The sequence below is a fragment of the Phoxinus phoxinus genome, assembly GCF_949152265.1.
Source record: "Phoxinus phoxinus genome assembly, chromosome: 1".
Classification (NCBI taxonomy): domain Eukaryota; kingdom Metazoa; phylum Chordata; class Actinopteri; order Cypriniformes; family Leuciscidae; genus Phoxinus; species Phoxinus phoxinus.
The window spans coordinates 5550536-5576498 of record NC_136876.1 but is presented as its reverse complement, the minus strand read 5'-3'; the positions used below and the strand labels follow the sequence as shown (position 1 = coordinate 5576498).

Below are 25963 nucleotides of genomic sequence, written 5' to 3'. Positions count from 1 at the left end.
AAACTGTAGATCCACTGATTATTACTAATAATAATAATAATACACACTGAGATAAGTGGATCTGACCTCTATGGTTTTATTGTATTTCATATCAAATGTAAACTGTGTAATTGCACTGTAAAAAATGTTACTGCTATTTAATTAGAAAAATGATGGTAACAATATTACACACACTATTTTTGAGTAGTTCAGGCTTGATTTCTTGAATGGAATTTGCCTGAATAAATCATGTACAATCACCTTAATTATTTAGTCTATGATACAATGAATTTAATATATTTAGTGAGTAGTTATATGATGGTGCTTATGTCAAAGTGATTAATGGCTTTGACCTTTGACCTTAGGCGGGGGTTTCCCACCCCGCCCCCTTCCGGTATGTGGGATCAAAGGCTAACCTTTGACCTTGGGGGGTTTCCGCTTCCTCCGGTATAGGAGATCAAAGGGTTGACCTGTGCCCCGCTATCAATCCGTCATGTAAATAGGACAGTTGGTTTGACCCGGCGACCTCGCTATCCATCGATCAAGTGATATGTAGTTTGACCTGTGGCCCTCGCTAATATAGATCATGGTTTTGAGATAAGAGATTCCAATTATTTGTGACGAATGGTTTTGAGATAAGGTGTTTTAATTATTTGTGATGAATGGTTTTGACACAAGGTTATGTTTTTGGATTGGGGTATAATATATGTGTTTGTGTTTTGACAGAAGGTTTGGGGTTTTTAAGTGGGTTTAATATATGTGTTTTGGGGTTTTGAAGTTGGTCTTCCAATTATTTTTGATGAATGGTTTTTGATCGTTTGAAGAATGGGGTATATCAGTCCGTGCGTCCCTCCCACACTGTAAGTGAGTGTATGTGTTGTACTGTGGAACTGAGAAAAAAAACTGTAAAGTGTATCTCACACAAAAGTTGAAAAACCATTATTTAAAAGAATATAAATGTCTATAAAATAAAACGTATAATATAAATATCTTACTAAAACCTCACACAAAAAGTTGAAATGATTATAAAATAACTTACTAAAGTTTTAAAGCTATATAAATGATCATCTTACTAAAGTTGAAAAACATTCATTTAAATTATATAAATGAAATATAAATGAACATCTTACTAAAGTTAAAAAACAATCATTTAAATTATATAAATTAAATATAAATAAACAGCTAAAAAATCCGCTGAACCAAGCATTTCAGTTTAAAGTTAAAATTGAGTCACAAAAGTTGAAAAACAGCAAATGAAATATAAATGTCTATAAAATAAAATGTATAATATAAATATCTTACTAAAGTTGAAAAACAGCATTCTAAATGAAATTTAAAATAAATGAAATCTAAAATAAACATCTACTGAATCAGTCTAGATAAAAATAAAATCATCTTACCTTTTTAGAGAGTTGAACAAGCTTATGAATGGGTTAAAATATTGTTTACACAACTTGTTTTACGGGATCCAGTCATTCCTGAAGGCCCTCTCACACAGTCTCAAAACATAGGGAGCGCGCCTGTGTGTGTGTGTGTGATAATATCTTGGGTCTTCCTATTATATTTGATGAATGGTTTTTGTTCGTTTGAAGTCAAGAAGGGTTATATAGTAAGTGTGTGTAACATAATCACTCCCACCCAGCGCATTCAGTTTGCTGGACACTGTGGAAATGATAAAAGAGATTTTCTAATAATTACGTATATTTCACACTGACTAAAGTTTAAAAACATTAATTTAAATTATATAAATGAAATATAAAAAACATCTTACAATCTTTGTAAGTCTTGACGGTCTCTGTTCATATGGGGTGTTTTTTCACACAGGCCTTTGACCTTGGGTGGCTGTAACTCACAAAGAAGAATGTCTCTCTCTCTCTCTCTCTCAAAGCACAGGGCACGCGCGTCTGTGTGTGTGTGTGTGTGTGTGTGTGTGTGTGTGTGTGTGTGTGTGTGTGTGTGTGTGTGTGTGTGTGTGTGTGTGTGTGTGTGTGTGTGTGTGTGTGTTCACCGATCAGAACGAGACATTGCAAATATTTTGTTGGTGCAAAATTTATTGTATAAGTATAAAAAGTTTAAATATGATCTTTTTAAAAATTAAAATATTGTTTAAATTAAATATTTAAAGTTAATACATTCGTATAATCTATTTAACTTTTAGCAGATTACTGTAATGGTTTTTTTTTTAACGGTGACCCTAAAGTATAATTGTTATTAAGCAATGTCTGTTTAGATTGTTGAAAAACTGTACTGTCGTCTTGAATCTCATTTATATGAAAAGATTCAATCAGCATTTTTGAAATATTTTGTTACTGCTAAATTTAAATGATCTCTTTTAAAAATAAAAAGATTGTTTTAATTCAATGAATTAATAAAAACAAATATTCTACATCTATGGTCTATGGAAAAACTTGACTTGAACTTAAAGTATATTTTTTATTTATCAGGTCCATGTAAAGAACTTTGAAATGTATGGGTCTCACAAGTCATCTCACACATTGTGTGAAATGTTAAATAATTCCTTAAGTATCTGTGAGAAAATCACCACATAGGCCCATCTTATTAAGAGAGAGAGCAACAATGAAGATATTTTAGAATCTGTGATGCCTCAGACCAATCCCCCATTGATGTGCGGCTCATAATGTCCTTCCGAACCCTCGCACATCTTCAGAGAAATACGTTACTGGACAATAATGTTAGCTTCAGGATATAGGGTGACAGAGCAGATGAGCCTCTGTGCATCATGTTAGTCTGCTAACTCCTTTCCAGAGCCAAAGTTTTGTTCGTACTAAATTTATTTCAAAGCATAATCGTAAAATATTAAATATGATCTTTTAAAATGAAAAGATTAAATCTTTAAAGTTTTAATACATTTGTATAATCTATTTATCTTTTAGAAGATTACTGTAATGATTTTGTTTAACAGTGACCTAAAGTAAAAATGTCATCAATATAACCATAGCCATAATGATTCTTGTACTGGAACAGCATATTCTATCCCTTACACCTAAACACTGTCATCACAGCATTTTTTATTTTATTTTCAAAAATAAAATAAATAAATCATTCAATGTAATTTCTAAGCTGTTTTGCACTCACACTTAGTTGGTTCCATAAATTAACTAATCTCTATTTTTAAATGAAATGAATAAAGTATATCTCAATGAATAATAACAAACATGTTACTAAAATGTATTCAAACAATTTAAACATAGTTTTAGCTAAATTAATATATATATATATATAAACACTTTATATTTTCATAGAGCTGAAGAAGTAGTTCTTTATGCAATGATTAAAAACTATCCAAAAAGCAAATAGTTTAAGTTGTCATAAAGAAAACCCTCCCGGATCCTTCAGTGATAAACTGCAGGGTGAAACGAAGCTTCAGACCCTCACAGAGACGGGGGCAGTTACAGACCAGATAACACATGAACACCTATAAACACAATGTCTCAGTAAAGCTAGTCTGCTTTCCAGAGTTTTATTCATACTAAATTCATTTAAAAGCATAATCTTAAAAGTTTAAATTAGATCTTTAATTTAATTAGATCAAATCTTTAAAGTTTTAATACATTTGTATAATCTATTTATCTTCTTAGAAGACTTCTGTATGATATCAATAATTTTGCTTAAATTTAACATAAGGTATTATTTTTACTAAACACCGTCTGTTTAAAAACAAAATAAAAAATGTTTTAAAGCAAAAACTGTGCTTTGGCGTCTTAGATTTATAAAAAATATTAAATCAGCACTTTTGTCCATGCGACATGAAACATGCTGTCAAAGTTTGTCACAATGTTTTTAAGAAATCCCAGGACTTTACATTGCTCTTATTTAGATTAAGTTGTATCATTTAGAAAATCAGAGATTTTCAGAGACGCGTTGTGCCTCTTCGGCCTACGAGTAAAGTTTGTCTTGAGCGAATATTACATTTTACTCGTCTTAATTCAAAACATGATCTTACTTTTTCTACGGTAGCTATGATCTATTACATATATAAGATGAATATATCATTTTTTACTTATCTTGTATCTCCCCGAATTATCCTTAATCAGTGTGGAAACACACAGGCTGAAATATTTATGTAGAATTTTAAAATGTTATCTTTTTTTGATGCGACAGTTTGTCTGTTGGCCGCATGATACTATATCAGGAATCGTGCCCTTTGGCCTCCTCCATTTTCTAGGCTTTTTTGTTAAAGACCCTACAAGTTAGTCTTTAAAGGTGCGCTGTGTAGGAATTTCTCCCATCTAGCGGTGAAATTCTATTTAGCATTTAAACGACTAGTGTTCTATAGCGCCTCGCTTTTCAAAGGCGTGTTGCAACTGCTCTAGCCGTTATGAGCCAACAAGCTATGAACATGTCTTCCAGTAGCACATCATCGAGTTTAACTAGCCTATACATGTTCTACCGTTATGCTGACTAAATAATGACTTACACAACCAAGTAATGAAAAAAAGCTTGTAATTTAGACCGTAACATTGACTTACCTGTCGAGAAGAAAGCAGCATCCCTTCATTATCTCTTTCCACCTGGGAAAAGCTAACACGATATTTTGAATTCACCGGTCACGTTTCCTTTGAAATATTGTGTAAATTTTTTTTGTTTGTTTTTGAAACGCGTTGAGGTAGGCTAGTGCTTTTTGCCCCTCTCTGCTATTATATATATTTTTTCAAGATGGCGGAACGACATGGAAGCCTCCATGGACTTACCCATCCCAGTATAAATACAGATAAGAAATTCTTTGCTTACGAGGATAAGTCAAATCATTGGCAGAGGTAATGTAACACAAATGATGATATATTTATGAATAAAGACAATGATTTTAGCTAATAAAATACTTTTAGAAAACGACTGTACCTTCAATTTCAGATGTGTAAATTACAAAACAGCATTTTTCAATCGTCTTCAGAAGTCATTTCTTCAATGGGTCTCCTGAGAATATGTAATTTCCCTTAAAACCAAAGATTAAGCTAAATGACACCACCATCCCCCCCAAAATCAAATACTCTATACGATTTGTATTACACTTTTTCAAAGGATAATCTTGCTGATATGATATGTCTGATGCAAGGTTTTGCAAAGAAATAGGTACTGCAATACTCCAAACAGTTCAACACAATGACATCATTAAGGATGGACGATGGGTGAAAACACGGCCTGTGTAGGGTAGTTTTCCAGATTTGACCCAAAGTCAAATACTGTATTACACTTTTCAAATGATAATCTAGCTTTAAAGCTAGAAAAAAGTAAAAACCAAACATATCTTCATACCTGTTGTGTTCCGACACAAGACCATTAACTGGTTCTTTTTGTTTTATAAGTTGACTTTTCTTATTTCTACAAATATCACCCCGATAAATATGGACTTAATATGGACACACTGTTTTTAGGAAAAAGCTGCGTTTTAAAAGATGATCTATTTTTGACAGACCTATGGAAATGCATGTTGGTTTCCAAGTTTTCATGCATAGTGCAAACATGCAATGTTCGAGAAAGCTAATATCGGTGTAATCTTTGCGAGGTCTCACCCACAACGCAAAACTTTGTGTTGGGGTGATCCAAGCATATTTTTACTGAAAGAAAATACTACGGAAACCATTTTCAAACTGTAATAATACCATATTTATTTAATTATATTATGGTTTCGCATTGATTTAAAGTTTTGTTTGTTTGTTATTAACTAATAGCTTTATTATTTTAACTAATACTTCAACATCCAGCACATAATTAAAGAGATGAATGAGCTAAGGACATTCTCTGAATAAACAGATAACGGTATGTTCACGATCTACAATATACAGTTAGATAGGCCTATGTGTAAATAGCTGTGCTTAAATATTTAGTGATGCATAGTTCCACACTCTAGTAAAGCTTATGGATTAACTTTAAAACACGAATTCAAAAGTCCAAAACACCCGTATAAGATTCAAAATAATTTATATTTATATAATAAATACACAAAAGTGTGCAAATGATGGTTTTATTACTTCACTGTTTCACATTTTGTATGTTGGACCGCATGTGTTTTAGGTGAAGACGTTTCTTTGAGAGCCCTCAACATTCACTGTTTATAGGAATAAATGACAATTAAGAATTTAAGTGAAACTTTGTTTAGCACATCTTTCCCTCTATCTACGATGTGGAATCACACAAAGTATAAACACGAAAAGTAAGCGTGTGCTGTTTTACAACAGAATCACATCTGACTATTGCGCTGAGAGATGCATTTTCATTAAAGATTGAGGCTGTTAAACAAAGTTCCACACCCCGCTGAAACCTGTAGATGAAATTGCACAAAAGTAAATTCTAGAGGTCAACACGTTAAAAAGTAAAATACAACATGACCCATTTAAAACAAATACAGAAAGAAACAAAAAAAACAAAAAACACTTGTGATCAGTTTTGAACGTTTGTAATTGACATTTTATACTAGTCGATTACGCCGTTTGCCTCTTGTTTCTTTTTGTGTTTGTACAGAACTATAGCCTATGAGCATGGTCAAACGTATAGGAATTTATGAAAAACATAGCATAAAGAGAATTAAAGGACGATCCTTCTACATGAGTGTGTTTAGAGACTAAACAAATCATATTTCTCTTAGAACATCTTGCTGCCATGTCTACGAAACATCGATATGAAAGACGAGTATTGCTGTTTTTCTGTTACCTATAAAACTATTACGTTTCAAACTCGGCTAACTATTACACTTAAAGATGTGCATTGTCGCTAAACAACGGTTAAGCCAACGAATTACAAAGTTATAAAGTGCTATTTTTTATGGTAAATGTGGCATGATTCATTTTTTATTCTGGCCCCACCGATACTTTGACACCAGAGTTTTAGGCCTGATCCAGAAAACAGACGTTGTGTTTTACATCTTAATAATTATTCTTCTTTTTATGAAAACATGTGGCAAGCAGTTTTTGGTCTCATCAGCAGAATACCGAATCTACCTATCAACAGTTATATGTGAAACGAGATCAGTCGCATTAGAGTTGGATTCTTGTTTATATTGGACATTGTTATTGAACAATAGTGTTAGTGTTCTTGGCCTCATCAAATCTAAACACAACTGACATCTTTGTTTGCATTTCTTCTGAAACACATCGTTTTGAAATTGTTTACCAATTTTTAACATTGTCATTGCTACATACACTTTGAAAAACAACTATGTTTTTCCCTAGAATGTCGGCAGCTGATAGACATTTATTGCGTACGTCTATCTCACATCGATAGTATAGGTGTCGCCTGCACCGCCTCATCTACACCTAAAGAAAACATTTACAAGAGTTGCGAATGTCGAAATTTATATTAAAAAATTTAAAATGCCACGAAACAAAGACCAGAAAACATCTTTCTGTAAGCGACCCTCAAAATCTGTTACTTTTGTCGCTTTGTTTGAAGAACAACTTAAATCAGCAGGTGCTTAATAACTATTGAAGTCTATTAAACAGCCCTGAAATCGGCGATGACGTGTTTTACGCAATATTTATATCGCGTTTTAATTTAAACTCAACACATTTGAATGCGATAAAGGTCTATAACTGAACTTTAACATCTTAATATTTGGTAAAAGTTGACTTAAAGCCTTACTTTCTAAATGTTTTTTACGGAACTTGTTGCGAACAATTCACCCCCTCACAATCTTTAATGAAAATATCATTACTGGATTGAGAGAAAATAGTTGCTTTTGTCTCCCCCACTTTGTCAGGAAAACTATGTTTCCTACATTTAGCGTGATACAACAGTTGATATGCATTAAACCACGGTATTCGCACGAGTCATTTAAATTGTATATTATCCTAGTTTATGACTTTATTTTGGGGGCGATAAGTGTTTAATTTTGTAAAAATGATTTCAAACGCTATTTAGATTGTGTAATAGCCTACCATTTTTAAATGAGATCAGACATGACTATAAAATAAAATTTTGTCATTTTTTATTTCAGCGTTATACAATCATACATTGAAGTAGTAAAGAAAATGACAGACATTTACAGATGGTCTAACCAAAAAAGAAAGTCGCGGCACGCTATCATGTTTTGCTCTAGGCTGTAGCTGACCAGACTTTCAACTATTTCACCAACGTCAGTTTTTGCATTTTTTGACACCAGTGACACACAGAGATCTGTTACAAACGTACATATACAGAGTAATTCAGTGACTCCTAGCTCTTTGCCAGAACTTTCAAGCATCACATCCAGAACTTTTCTGAGGTTTACGTCGATCGACTCTTTACCGTTAAAAAACAGGGGTGTAACATCCGTCCATGATCCAACTTCAACCAACATGGTTCTTACGTCATCCATTTCATTTTTGAGATTTGTTTCACGCTTGGTATCCCCTGCCGAATCGTTATTCATATCACACGCAGCGTCGATGATCCTGCGCATCAAGACAACCATCTGGCCTCTAAAATGATCTTTAAACATACAGTCTAGCGTAGCTCTTAAACGACACTCTTTGCCCGTGGCGCACTCACACGCCGGATGAAACTTGCCCCCTGCTTCGCCAGAACTCAACGGGGAGTCGCTCTCCATCAGCTTTTGCGTCGCCATTTCAGAAGTTGTCCGATTTTTAGATAGTCCCCTATTTGATGGTGAAAGACTGTTAGTTTCTGGATTCTCCTGAGTGAGTCCTTGCAGCACAATCGTCCAGGCCTCTTGCGTTAACGCACGGAAGTTTGTGTTTTTGCGGTTAAAACACACGAGTCGAAGAAGTTTGCGGTAGGGTCAGACAATGTCCAGACAATGTTCCTTCGACTTTTGATCGATGAGATGTCGCAGTAGCACAGCAGGCCGCAGCTAGTAGAGCTAGAACCAAGGGTTTTGTGCAATAGAGCTCAAAACAACTGATAGAGCTCAGCCCACCCCGGATGGATGGGGTTGTATAGGGGTGTCGTCGTCATTACGTCGTAAATATGCATATACCACCCTACAAAATTTTATTTTATAGTCATGTCTGATCTCATTTAAAAATGGTAGGCTATTACACAATCTAAATAGCGTTTGAAATCATTTTTACAAAATTAAACACTTATCGCCCCCAAAATAAAGTCATAAACTAGGATAATATACAATTTAAATGACTCGTGCGAATACCGTGGTTTAATGCATATCAACTGTTGTATCACGCTAAATGTAGGAAACATAGTTTTCCTGACAAAGTGGGGGAGACAAAAGCAACTATTTTCTCTCAATCCAGTAATGATATTTTCATTAAAGATTGTGAGGGGGTGAATTGTTCGCAACAAGTTCCGTAAAAAACATTTAGAAAGTAAGGCTTTAAGTCAACTTTTACCAAATATTAAGATGTTAAAGTTCAGTTATAGACCTTTATCGCATTCAAATGTGTTGAGTTTAAATTAAAACGCGATATAAATATTGCGTAAAACACGTCATCGCCGATTTCAGGGCTGTTTAATAGACTTCAATAGTTATTAAGCACCTGCTGATTTAAGTTGTTCTTCAAACAAAGCGACAAAAGTAACAGATTTTGAGGGTCGCTTACAGAAAGATGTTTTCTGGTCTTTGTTTCGTGGCATTTTAAATTTTTTAATATAAATTTCGACATTCGCAACTCTTGTAAATGTTTTCTTTAGGTGTAGATGAGGCGGTGCAGGCGACACCTATACTATCGATGTGAGATAGACGTACGCAATAAATGTCTATCAGCTGCCGACATTCTAGGGAAAAACATAGTTGTTTTTCAAAGTGTATGTAGCAATGACAATGTTAAAAATTGGTAAACAATTTCAAAACGATGTGTTTCAGAAGAAATGCAAACAAAGATGTCAGTTGTGTTTAGATTTGATGAGGCCAAGAACACTAACACTATTGTTCAATAACAATGTCCAATATAAACAAGAATCCAACTCTAATGCGACTGATCTCGTTTCACATATAACTGTTGATAGGTAGATTCGGTATTCTGCTGATGAGACCAAAAACTGCTTGCCACATGTTTTCATAAAAAGAAGAATAATTATTAAGATGTAAAACACAACGTCTGTTTTCTGGATCAGGCCTAAAACTCTGGTGTCAAAGTATCGGTGGGGCCAGAATAAAAAATGAATCATGCCACATTTACCATAAAAAATAGCACTTTATAACTTTGTAATTCGTTGGCTTAACCGTTGTTTAGCGACAATGCACATCTTTAAGTGTAATAGTTAGCCGAGTTTGAAACGTAATAGTTTTATAGGTAACAGAAAAACAGCAATACTCGTCTTTCATATCGATGTTTCGTAGACATGGCAGCAAGATGTTCTAAGAGAAATATGATTTGTTTAGTCTCTAAACACACTCATGTAGAAGGATCGTCCTTTAATTCTCTTTATGCTATGTTTTTCATAAATTCCTATACGTTTGACCATGCTCATAGGCTATAGTTCTGTACAAACACAAAAAGAAACAAGAGGCAAACGGCGTAATCGACTAGTATAAAATGTCAATTACAAACGTTCAAAACTGATCACAAGTGTTTTTTGTTTTTTTTGTTTCTTTCTGTATTTGTTTTAAATGGGTCATGTTGTATTTTACTTTTTAACGTGTTGACCTCTAGAATTTACTTTTGTGCAATTTCATCTACAGGTTTCAGCGGGGTGTGGAACTTTGTTTAACAGCCTCAATCTTTAATGAAAATGCATCTCTCAGCGCAATAGTCAGATGTGATTCTGTTGTAAAACAGCACACGCTTACTTTTCGTGTTTATACTTTGTGTGATTCCACATCGTAGATAGAGGGAAAGATGTGCTAAACAAAGTTTCACTTAAATTCTTAATTGTCATTTATTCCTATAAACAGTGAATGTTGAGGGCTCTCAAAGAAACGTCTTCACCTAAAACACATGCGGTCCAACATACAAAATGTGAAACAGTGAAGTAATAAAACCATCATTTGCACACTTTTGTGTATTTATTATATAAATATAAATTATTTTGAATCTTATACGGGTGTTTTGGACTTTTGAATTCGTGTTTTAAAGTTAATCCATAAGCTTTACTAGAGTGTGGAACTATGCATCACTAAATATTTAAGCACAGCTATTTACACATAGGCCTATCTAACTGTATATTGTAGATCGTGAACATACCGTTATCTGTTTATTCAGAGAATGTCCTTAGCTCATTCATCTCTTTAATTATGTGCTGGATGTTGAAGTATTAGTTAAAATAATAAAGCTATTAGTTAATAACAAACAAACAAAACTTTAAATCAATGCGAAACCATAATATAATTAAATAAATATGGTATTATTACAGTTTGAAAATGGTTTCCGTAGTATTTTCTTTCAGTAAAAATATGCTTGGATCACCCCAACACAAAGTTTTGCGTTGTGGGTGAGACCTCGCAAAGATTACACCGATATTAGCTTTCTCGAACATTGCATGTTTGCACTATGCATGAAAACTTGGAAACCAACATGCATTTCCATAGGTCTGTCAAAAATAGATCATCTTTTAAAACGCAGCTTTTTCCTAAAAACAGTGTGTCCATATTAAGTCCATATTTATCGGGGTGATATTTGTAGAAATAAGAAAAGTCAACTTATAAAACAAAAAGAACCAGTTAATGGTCTTGTGTCGGAACACAACAGGTATGAAGATATGTTTGGTTTTTACTTTTTTCTAGCTTTAAAGCTAGATTATCATTTGAAAAGTGTAATACAGTATTTGACTTTGGGTCAAATCTGGAAAACTACCCTACACAGGCCGTGTTTTCACCCATCGTCCATCCTTAATGATGTCATTGTGTTGAACTGTTTGGAGTATTGCAGTACCTATTTCTTTGCAAAACCTTGCATCAGACATATCATATCAGCAAGATTATCCTTTGAAAAAGTGTAATACAAATCGTATAGAGTATTTGATTTTGGGGGGGATGGTGGTGTCATTTAGCTTAATCTTTGGTTTTAAGGGAAATTACATATTCTCAGGAGACCCATTGAAGAAATGACTTCTGAAGACGATTGAAAAATGCTGTTTTGTAATTTACACATCTGAAATTGAAGGTACAGTCGTTTTCTAAAAGTATTTTATTAGCTAAAATCATTGTCTTTATTCATAAATATATCATCATTTGTGTTACATTACCTCTGCCAATGATTTGACTTATCCTCGTAAGCAAAGAATTTCTTATCTGTATTTATACTGGGATGGGTAAGTCCATGGAGGCTTCCATGTCGTTCCGCCATCTTGAAAAAATATATATAATAGCAGAGAGGGGCAAAAAGCACTAGCCTACCTCAACGCGTTTCAAAAACAAACAAAAAAAATTTACACAATATTTCAAAGGAAACGTGACCGGTGAATTCAAAATATCGTGTTAGCTTTTCCCAGGTGGAAAGAGATAATGAAGGGATGCTGCTTTCTTCTCGACAGGTAAGTCAATGTTACGGTCTAAATTACAAGCTTTTTTTCATTACTTGGTTGTGTAAGTCATTATTTAGTCAGCATAACGGTAGAACATGTATAGGCTAGTTAAACTCGATGATGTGCTACTGGAAGACATGTTCATAGCTTGTTGGCTCATAACGGCTAGAGCAGTTGCAACACGCCTTTGAAAAGCGAGGCGCTATAGAACACTAGTCGTTTAAATGCTAAATAGAATTTCACCGCTAGATGGGAGAAATTCCTACACAGCGCACCTTTAAAGACTAACTTGTAGGGTCTTTAACAAAAAAGCCTAGAAAATGGAGGAGGCCAAAGGGCACGATTCCTGATATAGTATCATGCGGCCAACAGACAAACTGTCGCATCAAAAAAAGATAACATTTTAAAATTCTACATAAATATTTCAGCCTGTGTGTTTCCACACTGATTAAGGATAATTCGGGGAGATACAAGATAAGTAAAAAATGATATATTCATCTTATATATGTAATAGATCATAGCTACCGTAGAAAAAGTAAGATCATGTTTTGAATTAAGACGAGTAAAATGTAATATTCGCTCAAGACAAACTTTACTCGTAGGCCGAAGAGGCACAACGCGTCTCTGAAAATCTCTGATTTTCTAAATGATACAACTTAATCTAAATAAGAGCAATGTAAAGTCCTGGGATTTCTTAAAAACATTGTGACAAACTTTGACAGCATGTTTCATGTCGCATGGACAAAAGTGCTGATTTAATATTTTTTATAAATCTAAGACGCCAAAGCACAGTTTTTGCTTTAAAACATTTTTTATTTTGTTTTTAAACAGACGGTGTTTAGTAAAAATAATACCTTATGTTAAATTTAAGCAAAATTATTGATATCATACAGAAGTCTTCTAAGAAGATAAATAGATTATACAAATGTATTAAAACTTTAAAGATTTGATCTAATTAAATTAAAGATCTAATTTAAACTTTTAAGATTATGCTTTTAAATGAATTTAGTATGAATAAAACTCTGGAAAGCAGACTAGCTTTACTGAGACATTGTGTTTATAGGTGTTCATGTGTTATCTGGTCTGTAACTGCCCCCGTCTCTGTGAGGGTCTGAAGCTTCGTTTCACCCTGCAGTTTATCACTGAAGGATCCGGGAGGGTTTTCTTTATGACAACTTAAACTATTTGCTTTTTGGATAGTTTTTAGTCATTGCATAAAGAACTACTTCTTCAGCTCTATGAAAATATAAAGTGTTTATATATATATATATATTAATTTAGCTAAAACTATGTTTAAATTGTTTGAATACATTTTAGTAACATGTTTGTTATTATTCATTGAGATATACTTTATTCATTTCATTTAAAAATAGAGATTAGTTAATTTATGGAACCAACTAAGTGTGAGTGCAAAACAGCTTAGAAATTACATTGAATGATTTATTTATTTTATTTTTGAAAATAAAATAAAAAATGCTGTGATGACAGTGTTTAGGTGTAAGGGATAGAATATGCTGTTCCAGTACAAGAATCATTATGGCTATGGTTATATTGATGACATTTTTACTTTAGGTCACTGTTAAACAAAATCATTACAGTAATCTTCTAAAAGATAAATAGATTATACAAATGTATTAAAACTTTAAAGATTTAATCTTTTCATTTTAAAAGATCATATTTAATATTTTACGATTATGATTTGAAATAAATTTAGTACGAACAAAACTTTGGCTCTGGAAAGGAGTTAGCAGACTAACATGATGCACAGAGGCTCATCTGCTCTGTCACCCTATATCCTGAAGCTAACATTATTGTCCAGTAACGTATTTCTCTGAAGATGTGCGAGGGTTCGGAAGGACATTATGAGCCGCACATCAATGGGGGATTGGTCTGAGGCATCACAGATTCTAAAATATCTTCATTGTTGCTCTCTCTCTTAATAAGATGGGCCTATGTGGTGATTTTCTCACAGATACTTAAGGAATTATTTAACATTTCACACAATGTGTGAGATGACTTGTGAGACCCATACATTTCAAAGTTCTTTACATGGACCTGATAAATAAAAAATATACTTTAAGTTCAAGTCAAGTTTTTCCATAGACCATAGATGTAGAATATTTGTTTTTATTAATTCATTGAATTAAAACAATCTTTTTATTTTTAAAAGAGATCATTTAAATTTAGCAGTAACAAAATATTTCAAAAATGCTGATTGAATCTTTTCATATAAATGAGATTCAAGACGACAGTACAGTTTTTCAACAATCTAAACAGACATTGCTTAATAACAATTATACTTTAGGGTCACCGTTAAAAAAAAAACCATTACAGTAATCTGCTAAAAGTTAAATAGATTATACGAATGTATTAACTTTAAATATTTAATTTAAACAATATTTTAATTTTTAAAAAGATCATATTTAAACTTTTTATACTTATACAATAAATTTTGCACCAACAAAATATTTGCAATGTCTCGTTCTGATCGGTGAACACACACACACACACACACACACACACACACACACACACACAGACGCGCGTGCCCTGTGCTTTGAGAGAGAGAGAGAGAGAGACATTCTTCTTTGTGAGTTACAGCCACCCAAGGTCAAAGGCCTGTGTGAAAAAACACCCCATATGAACAGAGACCGTCAAGACTTACAAAGATTGTAAGATGTTTTTTATATTTCATTTATATAATTTAAATTAATGTTTTTAAACTTTAGTCAGTGTGAAATATACGTAATTATTAGAAAATCTCTTTTATCATTTCCACAGTGTCCAGCAAACTGAATGCGCTGGGTGGGAGTGATTATGTTACACACACTTACTATATAACCCTTCTTGACTTCAAACGAACAAAAACCATTCATCAAATATAATAGGAAGACCCAAGATATTATCACACACACACACACAGGCGCGCTCCCTATGTTTTGAGACTGTGTGAGAGGGCCTTCAGGAATGACTGGATCCCGTAAAACAAGTTGTGTAAACAATATTTTAACCCATTCATAAGCTTGTTCAACTCTCTAAAAAGGTAAGATGATTTTATTTTTATCTAGACTGATTCAGTAGATGTTTATTTTAGATTTCATTTATTTTAAATTTCATTTAGAATGCTGTTTTTCAACTTTAGTAAGATATTTATATTATACATTTTATTTTATAGACATTTATATTTCATTTGCTGTTTTTCAACTTTTGTGACTCAATTTTAACTTTAAACTGAAATGCTTGGTTCAGCGGATTTTTTAGCTGTTTATTTATATTTAATTTATATAATTTAAATGATTGTTTTTTAACTTTAGTAAGATGTTCATTTATATTTCATTTATATAATTTAAATGAATGTTTTTCAACTTTAGTAAGATGATCATTTATATAGCTTTAAAACTTTAGTAAGTTATTTTATAATCATTTCAACTTTTTGTGTGAGGTTTTAGTAAGATATTTATATTATACGTTTTATTTTATAGACATTTATATTCTTTTAAATAATGGTTTTTCAACTTTTGTGTGAGATACACTTTACAGTTTTTTTTCTCAGTTCCACAGTACAACACATACACTCACTTACAGTGTGGGAGGGACGCACGGACTGATATACCCCATTCTTCAAACGATCAAAAACCATTCATCAAAAATAATTGGAAGACCAACTTCAAAACCCCAAAACACATATATTAAACCCACTTAAAAACCCCAAACCTTCTGTCAAAACACAAACACATATATTATACCCCAATCCAAAAACATAACCTTGTGTCAAAACCATTCATCACAAATAATTAAAACACCTTATCTCAAAACCATTCGTCACAAATAATTGGAATCTCTTATCTCAAAACCATGATCTATATTAGCGAGGGCCACAGGTCAAACTACATATCACTTGATCGATGGATAGCGAGGTCGCCGGGTCAAACCAACTGTCCTATTTACATGACGGATTGATAGCGGGGCACAGGTCAACCCTTTGATCTCCTATACCGGAGGAAGCGGAAACCCCCCAAGGTCAAAGGTTAGCCTTTGATCCCACATACTGGAAGGGGGCGGGGTGGGAAACCCCCGCCTAAGGTCAAAGGTCAAAGCCATTAATCACTTTGACATAAGCACCATCATATAACTACTTTAGTGAAATATCCTTTTTTATTGTAAGTTGACGCTCAAAAGTGTGTGAATTAGAGTGATTTTGAGTTATATTGCATTATTAAAAGACTAATCGTGTTACTGCACTAGCATTATTGCAAAGTTGTTGCTCAACGAACTAAGCCACACGGTTAGAGGATCAACACATGCATTCACAACCGAACTATAAGCTCTTCTGCACAATGGTGACGGTCAAAACTTCAACAATAGAAACTCTTTCAAATGTCAAAAATAACTGAACATTAAACATTAACAGATGTTTCCCTTTACTCATGAATTACATGTGTTTGAAACAATGGCGTCTCTAAATAAAGCCGCGTGATTGAGCTAATTCTCTTCAAATAAATAGGAAACTTTTTTTCCTTAATTTTATCATTTTATCTTAATCGGTTCCTCAATTCAAGCCTCAAAATTATGTATGTTTCATTAAAAAAATTGGGAAAATGTATCTTTTGGCTTTATTAGTGAAATGTTCTTAATATTTTCTATACAACACTGAACCACAATTTTCTTAATAAAATATACACAATATTTTTAATTATCACCTTAATTTTTTTAATGAAAATTACAAGACCCATGATTAATTTTTTACAGTGTGCTTTAGATGATTATATAATAATCATGAATAACGTCAAGCATCATAATCAGTCCACTGAAATATTAATATAAAGCGTGTGTGTTTATGGATGCCTGAACTGCTGATCTCTGGCATTTATGATCGGACGTCACAGACTATATTTAACAATAAATGATTGATAGATTCAAAAGAAAAAGAGAATAAACGAGATTGAAATGAGGGATTGAGCTGTGACATCACTAATGCTGGATCTGATCACATCATATTTATCATAAAGATATGAAAACACAATTATCTGGTCAGACTCGAGTCGATTCATGAGTCACAGGTTTTGATTGAACTGCAGAATCTGCCCAATGATTAATAATTTTAAAAACAATAAAAAGGATCATAAAAATTTAATTTTGTTTGTATTTTAGTGCTGCTATTTTATAATAAGTTATTTCACATCACAGATGTTCACATATTCAACACGACACGATAATATTTACTCAGATGACCCAGTTCAGAAGTCCACATCCATGAGTTGTTTCCAGGATGGGATTAAATTAAATTAAATTAAATTAAATTTAATTTAATTTAATTTAATTTAATAACATGATAATAACATGATAATAACATGATTATAAATTATAATTAACATGACAATGTGTTATTGATGCACTGATGTGAATATTGTGGCCGATACCGATAACCGATATTAATATTGCTGTTATGGCCGATACCGATATTTACCGATGTCAATATCTCTGTATAGAAAACACATTTTTATGATAATCAAATAAAGAGCTATTTTCCAAAACACTTTTTTTTTTTTTACTTTTGTAATTTATTTTCAGAAATGACTGATATTGGGCACCTTTACCTGTGTGTACCAGACGCGATGCGATAAGATCCAGCCACAAATAATTAGTCTGTCCACTCTAGCCGCGACGCGACATGCGTACAAATCAATCAAAACCCAGAGCCAATCAGAACGGCGTGTGGGCGGGCTCTCGCGTCAAGTGCACAGCACCAGAGAGTAATCTTGACGGCAATCGCAAGAAAATGGATAAGTAGCTACATAATCAAATTCACAAATATTACAACATTTAAACAGCATTCAAATACATAGGCTACTGAGTTACTTAAACAATCTTTGTCAAATAATACATTTGTTTCTTCAGTTTGAACGTTCTTGTTTCCATTTGTTTAATTTCAAGATCTGAGGTGAATTATACATTGTTGCTTTTACAGCTACAAAGCTGGAGCACTAAATGATATTCAAAGTCACATGACACGCTTTTAACATTAAATAAAGCACATAAACAGTGCCTGAGATTATCATTGCCACACGTTGTGTTTGTTCCAGCGCGACGTCGCAGAAAAATAGAAACCGTTTCAATAGAATCGTCGCGTGTCGCCGTCGCGGCTGGTTAGGACATAAAGCTCTGATTAACATTGAAAATATACCTTTTATCACGTGTCGCGGCGTTGCGTGTAGTTAAGACACGGTGTAATGACTAGTTCGCGCGCCCACAATGAAGTGAAGTGCCCGCCCCTACACACAAACACGGGTTCAAACCTCGCCCCGTCCAGCACGGGAGATATAACAAATGTTGATCGTGTGCCCACCATAAAGTACGCACCACTACACATAAAAACGGTTCCCACAGTATCAGTTATTCCCCTCGCTCTGACGAGACGTGATAAAGGGTGCACCCTCTGTAAAGCGCGCGCCCCTACACACCAGCGCTGTTCACAGCTGAAATGCGCTCGTGCAAAAACAAACATCCCCGCCCCCACACGCACATCAAATACACAGGAATGATAATCGGCCTGTTCACATCGGCCCTATTTTGACATCGGAACGATACCGATGTGTAAAACAATGACCATATCGGCCGATATTATATCGGCGGCCGATATATCGTGCACCACTACAATGTGTACAAAACTAAAGTAGCCTAAATTCACGATTATTTCTACGTTTCTGTTATACCACCATCTCCGTGTGTGTGTGTGTGTGTGTGTGTGAGAGAGAGAGAGGGCGTGCGTGCGTGCGTGTGTGTGTGTGAGAGAGAGAGGGCGTGCATGCGTGCGTGCGTGTGTGTGTGTGTGTGTGTGTGTGAGAGAGAGAGGGCGTGCGTGCGTGCGTATGGCAAGCCAAAGTGTTCACAAACGCCTGAACCAGGCGTCCGATTGCACATTGACACGTCAAAAGCGCGCGTTTTTGCCATAAAAGCGCGCGTTCTTGACGTGCGCTTTGTGCACACAAAAAACGCGCGTCAGAAGCGTGCGTTTTTCTGTCAAAACGCACGCTTTTGACGTGCGCTTTGAGGTCACCGAAAACGCACGCTTTTGACGCGCGTCTATCGTAACAGAAATGGGCGTTGAAAACGTGTGTTTTGACTAGGACAAAACGCACGCTTTTGACGTGTAAACAGTTAACCCAAACAGGCAGTACAAAACGTGTGTGTAGTTTCCAACCAGGCGAAAAGGACGCGTGACATACTGGCTGCTGAAGGCTTGGGTCTAACCATTTCTGTGGGCTTAGGGGGGTTTAGCTACAGTTCATAGACTAGGCTACCACCATTTAACATGCCATAGATCAGGTTATTCAGCCTATCTATTTTGTCCTTTTTTTGTAGAACTTATAGAAATAATATATTTAAATTGCAGTTTTATCAACATTTAGATAAAAAATAAAATTGCCTTGTTTTTCTTCGCTCATGCCTTTGTTCCAAAACATTTTCAACCCTAAAACTTCAAGAAAATCAATGCTAAATATCTGGACAAGTTCTGGGCCAGATTTTAGGTTGATGTCTCAATAAATGAGCTTTAGGAAAGATTGTATTGTGCGCAGTACCAACATTTTCCACTAGATGACATCCAGACTCCACCGATGAGATCTACGACTTCCATGTATGGTTTTTAGTGATCTGAACCTTATATTTCCATACTATTCCAAATATGTATGAAGTAGACATCCTATTTAGAAATAGTTAGGGCAGTAATGTTAATATTTGATTCGAATTCAATCTCTAAAACACATATAAAAATGTACGGAAAGAATCAAAGCCCGAGTTACAGTTTGCCTCCACATCACAACGGAAGAATCTATTGGTATTTATCTACTGCTGTCATTTTTTTTTTTGATAATTACTTGTTTGGGGTGCTCCATTTTTAATTTAATTAAAAGTTAGGGTTAGCTCTCTCCCTCTTTCTCTCTCCCTCCCTCTCTCGCTCTCTCTCTTTAACCTACTGAACAGGGTCTTACTTAGGTGTTCCACAGCAAAGCCCTCCTGCTCTTGTTCTATATTATATACAGTTGTTTTTCACTTCTATGCTGCAAGACTGAGCTCCACAGAGAAGGTTTGTTTCTGTTCCTCTGCCTACTAATGCAAACAAGACAAAAATGTTTGATGAGTCACAAAATAAAACAACTACATTGTGTTAAACAACAAAACATCCCTTATATACAGTTTATAATTGATGTGTGTGTGTGTGCGCGTGTGTGTGTGTGTGTGTGTGTGTGTGTGTGTGTGTGTGTGTGTGTGTGTGTGTGTGTGTGTGTGTGTGTGTGCTTTTGTTTATATTACATTGTGGGAACCAAATGTCCCCACAAGGATAGTAAAACCTGAGATCACCTCCATTGTGGGGACCAGCCAGCGGTCCCCATGAGGGGAATGGGTTAATAAACATACTAAAATTTATATATTTTTGAAAATGTAAAAATGCAGAATGTCTCCTGTGATGGGTAGGTTTAGGGATAGGGGCAGTGTGTGTGTGTGTGTGATGGGTAGGTTTAGGGATAGGGGCAGTGTAAGTGTGTGTGTGATGGGCAGGTTTAGGGATAGGGGCAGTGTAAGTGTGTGTGTGTGTGTGTGATGGGTAGGTTTAGGGATAGGGGCAGTGTAAGTGTGTGTGTGTGTGTGTGATGGGTAGGTTTAGGGATAGGGGCAGTGTAAGGGGATAGAATATACAGTTTGTACAGTATAAAAACCATTACGCCTATGGAATGTCCTCACAAGGATAGCAAAACACCCTTGTGTGTGTGTGTGTGTGTGTGTGTGTGTGTGTGTGTGTGTGTGTGTGTGTGTGTGTGTGTGTGTGTGTGTGTGTACAATTTAGGATGGGTAATTAGTTTGCTTCTGTTCATCTTAACTCAGAACTTCAAAATGAAGTTTTGTTGTTTCAGATTTCGTGAAACTCAACTTGTATATTTGGCCTTACACCTAAAGCATAATTGCACTGATTACTGGCAACATTGTCCATTTGTATTGTATCAATTCTACAGCAAACCAGAAATTATAAAATAATAAAACAATTAGACAAAGTGACTTTTCACACAATTCAAAGAATAAATATCTGAATTTATGATTTATAAAAATGTCTTTAACCTCTATTTTTAAGACTGCCCCTCCCCGACACCCGTGGGACACTTGCCATTCTACATTATAACATGACTATAACACGCGCTTTTACTCTTTCCGTACATTTTTGGGTTTTAGAGGTTTAATTGAAAGCAAATATTAACATTACTGCCCTAACTATTAGGATATCTACTTCATAAATATTTGGAATATTATGGAAACATAAGGTTCAGATCACTAAAAACATATATGGAAATCAAAGGGTCATCGGTGGAGTCTGGATGTCATCTAGTGGAAAATGTTGGTACTGCACACAAATATTTTTTCCTAAAGCTCATTTATTGAGACATCAGCCTACAATCTGGCCCAGAACTTGTTCAGATATTTAGCATGGGTTTTCTTGAAGTTTTAGAGTTGAAAATGTATTGTAAATATATATATATATATATATATTATGTAATACAACAATATGTATTTTATATATTTTTTTACAATTTTCATAGACTTCTATAACCTTTTTTAAACTTTACTTTTACAACTTTGTTTTACTTATTTAATAATCTGAGAAGTGTACCCTTTTAGTACCCTGATAGTTCGCATTGTGTAAGTAATGTTAACAAATACAACTTTTTATTTTAATCATTAGTAAACGTTGAAATTAACATGAGCAAAAATCAATAAATGTTGTAGAAGTGCAGTTTTCTTTTTTTACCTAAATGATAACTATACTGGAATAAAATTAACTCACCAATTATAATCCTCTTCTCTGTCAAATTTGCCATCGATGATGTCATGCTGTTTAGCTTGGGTTTAATGACAATACAAGAGACATAAACCACATAGGGACAAAGGCATGAGCGAAGAAAAACAAGGCAATTTTATTTTTTATCTAAATGTTGATAAAACTGCAATTTAAATATATTATTTCTATAAGTTCTACAAAAAAAGGACAAAATAGATAGGCTGAATAACCTGATCTATGGCATGTTAAATGGTGGTAGCCTAGTCTATGAACTGTAGCTAAACCCCCCTAAGCCCACAGAAATGGTTAGACCCAAGCCTTCAGCAGCCAGTATGTCACGCGTCCTTTTCGCCTGGTTGGAAACTACACACACGTTTTGTACTGCCTGTTTGGGTTAACTGTTTACACGTCAAAAGCGTGCGTTTTGTCCTAGTCAAAACACACGTTTTCAACGCCCATTTCTGTTACGATAGACGCGCGTCAAAAGCGTGCGTTTTCGGTGACCCCAAAGCGCACGTCAAAAGCGTGCGTTTTGACAGCCAATCGCGCGTTCCTGACGCGCGCTTTGATGCGAAAAACGCACGCTTTTGACGCGCGTTTGGCTGTCGAACGCACGCTTTTGACGTGTCAATGTGCAATCGGACGCCTGGCCAGGCGTTTGTGAACACTTTGGCTTGCCATACGTGCGTGCGTGTGTGTGTGTGAGAGAGAGAGAGGGCGTGCGTGCGTGCATGCGTGCGTGTGTGTGTGTGTGAGAGAGAGAGTGCGTGCGTGCGTGCGTGTGTGTGTGCGTGCGCGTGTGTGTGAGAGAAAGTGCGTGCGTGCGTGCGTGCGTGCGTGCGTGCCACTTCCTGTCACCTATGACCCCTATATACCACCATGTGCATCTAATCACTGTCACCCAGTGTCCAAAATACTCATATATCCAAACAAAATCAAATATTATGCCAACAATAGACATAAATGGCTCCTACATATATATTTATATGGTGTGCTATCATGAATAATTGAGTATATATGGTTTGCTATCATGAATAATTGAGTTTATATGGTTTGCTATCATGAATAATTGAGTATGGTTTGCTATCATGAATAATTGAGTTTATATGGTGTGCTATCATGAATAATTGAGTATATATGGTGTGCTATCATGAATAATTGAGTATATATGGTTTGCTATCATGAATAATTGAGTATATATGGTGTGCTATCATGAATAATTGAGTTTATATGGTTTGCTATCATGAATAATTGAGTATGGTTTGCTATCATGAATAATTGAGTATATATGGTTTGCTATCATGAATAATTGAGTTTATATGGTGTGCTATCATGAATAATTGAGTATATATGGTTTGCTATCATGAATAATTGAGTTTATATGGTGTGCTATCATGAATAATTGAGTTTATATGGTGTGCTATCATGAATAATTGAGTATATATGGTTTGCTATCATGAATAATTGAGTTTATATGGTGTGCTATCATGAATAATTGAGTATATATGGTGTGCTATCATGAATAATTGAGTTTATATGGTGTGCTATCATGAATAATTGAGTTTATATGGTGTGCTATCATGAATAATTGAGTTTATATGGTGTGCTATCATGAATAATTGAGTATATATGGTTTGCTATCATGAATAATTGAATATATATGGTGTGCTATCATGAATAATTGAGTATATATGGTTTGCTATCATGAATAATTGAGTTTATATGGTGTGCTATCATGAATAATTGAGTATATATGGTGTGCTATCATGAATAATTGAGTTTATATGGTGTGCTATCATGAATAATTGAATATATATGGTGTGCTATCATGAATAATTGAGTATATATTGTGTGCTATCATGAATAATTGAGTATATATGGTGTGCTATCATGAATAATTGAGTATATATGGTGTGCTATCATGAATAATTGAGTTTATATGGTGTGCTATCATGAATAATTGAGTTTATATGGTGTGCTATCATGAATAATTGAGTTTATATGGTGTGCTATCATGAATAATTGAGTTTATATGGTGTGCTATCATGAATAATTGAGTTTATATGGTGTGCTATCATGAATAATTGAGTTTATATGGTGTGCTATCATGAATAATTGAGTATATATGGTGTGCTATCATGAATAATTGAGTATATACAGTCATGGTCAGAATTAATGGCACCCCTGGTAAATATGATCAAAACTGGCTGTAACAAAATAAATCTGCATTGTTTATCCTTTTGATCTTTCATTCAAAAAATTGGCAAAATTCTAACCTTTCATTGAAGCAAGAGAATTGAAAGTGGGGCTAAATCACATTATGAAATAAATGTTTTTCTCCAAAACACGTTGGCCACAATTATTGGCACCCTTTTATTAAATACTTTTTGCAACCTCCTTTTGTCAAGATATCAGCTCTGAGTTTTCTCCTATAATGCCGGATGAGTTTGGAGAACACCTGTAGCAATATTGACAATGACAGCTGCTTTTCAAAGTAATGAATCGTGATTTTTTTAATACACTTCATTCATTTGTCTGAACAGACAAGAGAGCTTCGTCTATTCCTCACATTCCACACACACTTCAACACGTAATATGACACCAACATGGTGTCCGCACGGCAAGGAACACCCGTAACCGGACACCCACGTGCTTCCAAGGAGAAGCACACACACACACACACATAACGTTTCCTTAAACGAATCATATTTAAAACATTACCAAATGTATTCTGTGTTGCCATTTATATGTCATGACAGGTTTGGGATTTAATGTAAGTTTTAATGTGTATTAATCAAACTCTAAATGCTTCTAATCTGTATATTTTATGTAACTTCGTTATCACATAATCTAACCTGAATGTGTTTGATACCATTTTAAATCTTGAGACCTAACGGAGTTGAATCTCGATAATAGACTGCAATGATATGATTATTACTAGATGAATCCTTTTTAGTCATAGAAATGACTAAGGCAAAGCTCTGTCATAAATCTACACAGCCGACAGGACAAAGAAAGTTTCCCGCTTTCGAAATGCTGAAGGCTATTGGCTGATCACACCGAACGAAGGCGTGACCCATAAAGTCTTTAAAAAGAGAGACAAAGCTCCTCCTACTCTCTCTGCCCTTCCTGCCTTCTTCGTCTGCTAGTCATGTGAAGTCTCCGATCCTGAAACTCCCTCAAGGAGTTCCCTTCTTTTATTTTCTTTATAAAGTTTCTTTTGTTTTATTTTCAAATTCTCCTTGGTTCGTTTCCACCTACGAGTCGAACGAACGAAGCCTGAATTCCTTCAGTAACATATCACTTCCACAAGAGGCCTTCTTCAAAACTCGCGCCCTGTCCGAGGAGACACGAGCGCGCGCACTCTGCTCCGAGAACACGCGCAGGCTGGACACAGCTCGTGCACACAAACGAACTTTGCAAGTATTATTCACTCCAACGAGTTTAATGTTTTAAGGTTTGTTTCGATTGTTGGCTCTCTCAAAGGTCTGTGATTTTTGCTGTCCTAATGATCATTCGTGATTTACTCTCAGCCCCTCACTCGAGCCCCTCCTCGATCTCACTCTTTCTCTCCAACTTTCCCTCTCTCATCTGTTATTCGTTTGTCTTGTAATGTTTAACTGTAAGTATGTACATAATCAGTGTGTGTAGTCCGTATATTCTGTAGTTTTGCATTTATTAAAACAATATATTCAACTGTCTCTGGATAAATGCTTATAAAAATACAAACGTCAATGAGATTTAAGATATAAAAGCTACCCGCTCTTATTGGTTACTACA

General features: G+C 34.7%; 1 protein-coding gene across 1 annotated transcript in view; it reads right to left on the bottom strand.

Annotated features, from left to right (window-relative positions):
• The window catches only part of LOC307009717 (uncharacterized protein), a gene marked incomplete at its 5' end in the record, with an annotated part of 74075 nt that overhangs the window by 25871 nt on the left and 22241 nt on the right, over positions 1-25963 (bottom strand). The window lies entirely within an intron of this gene.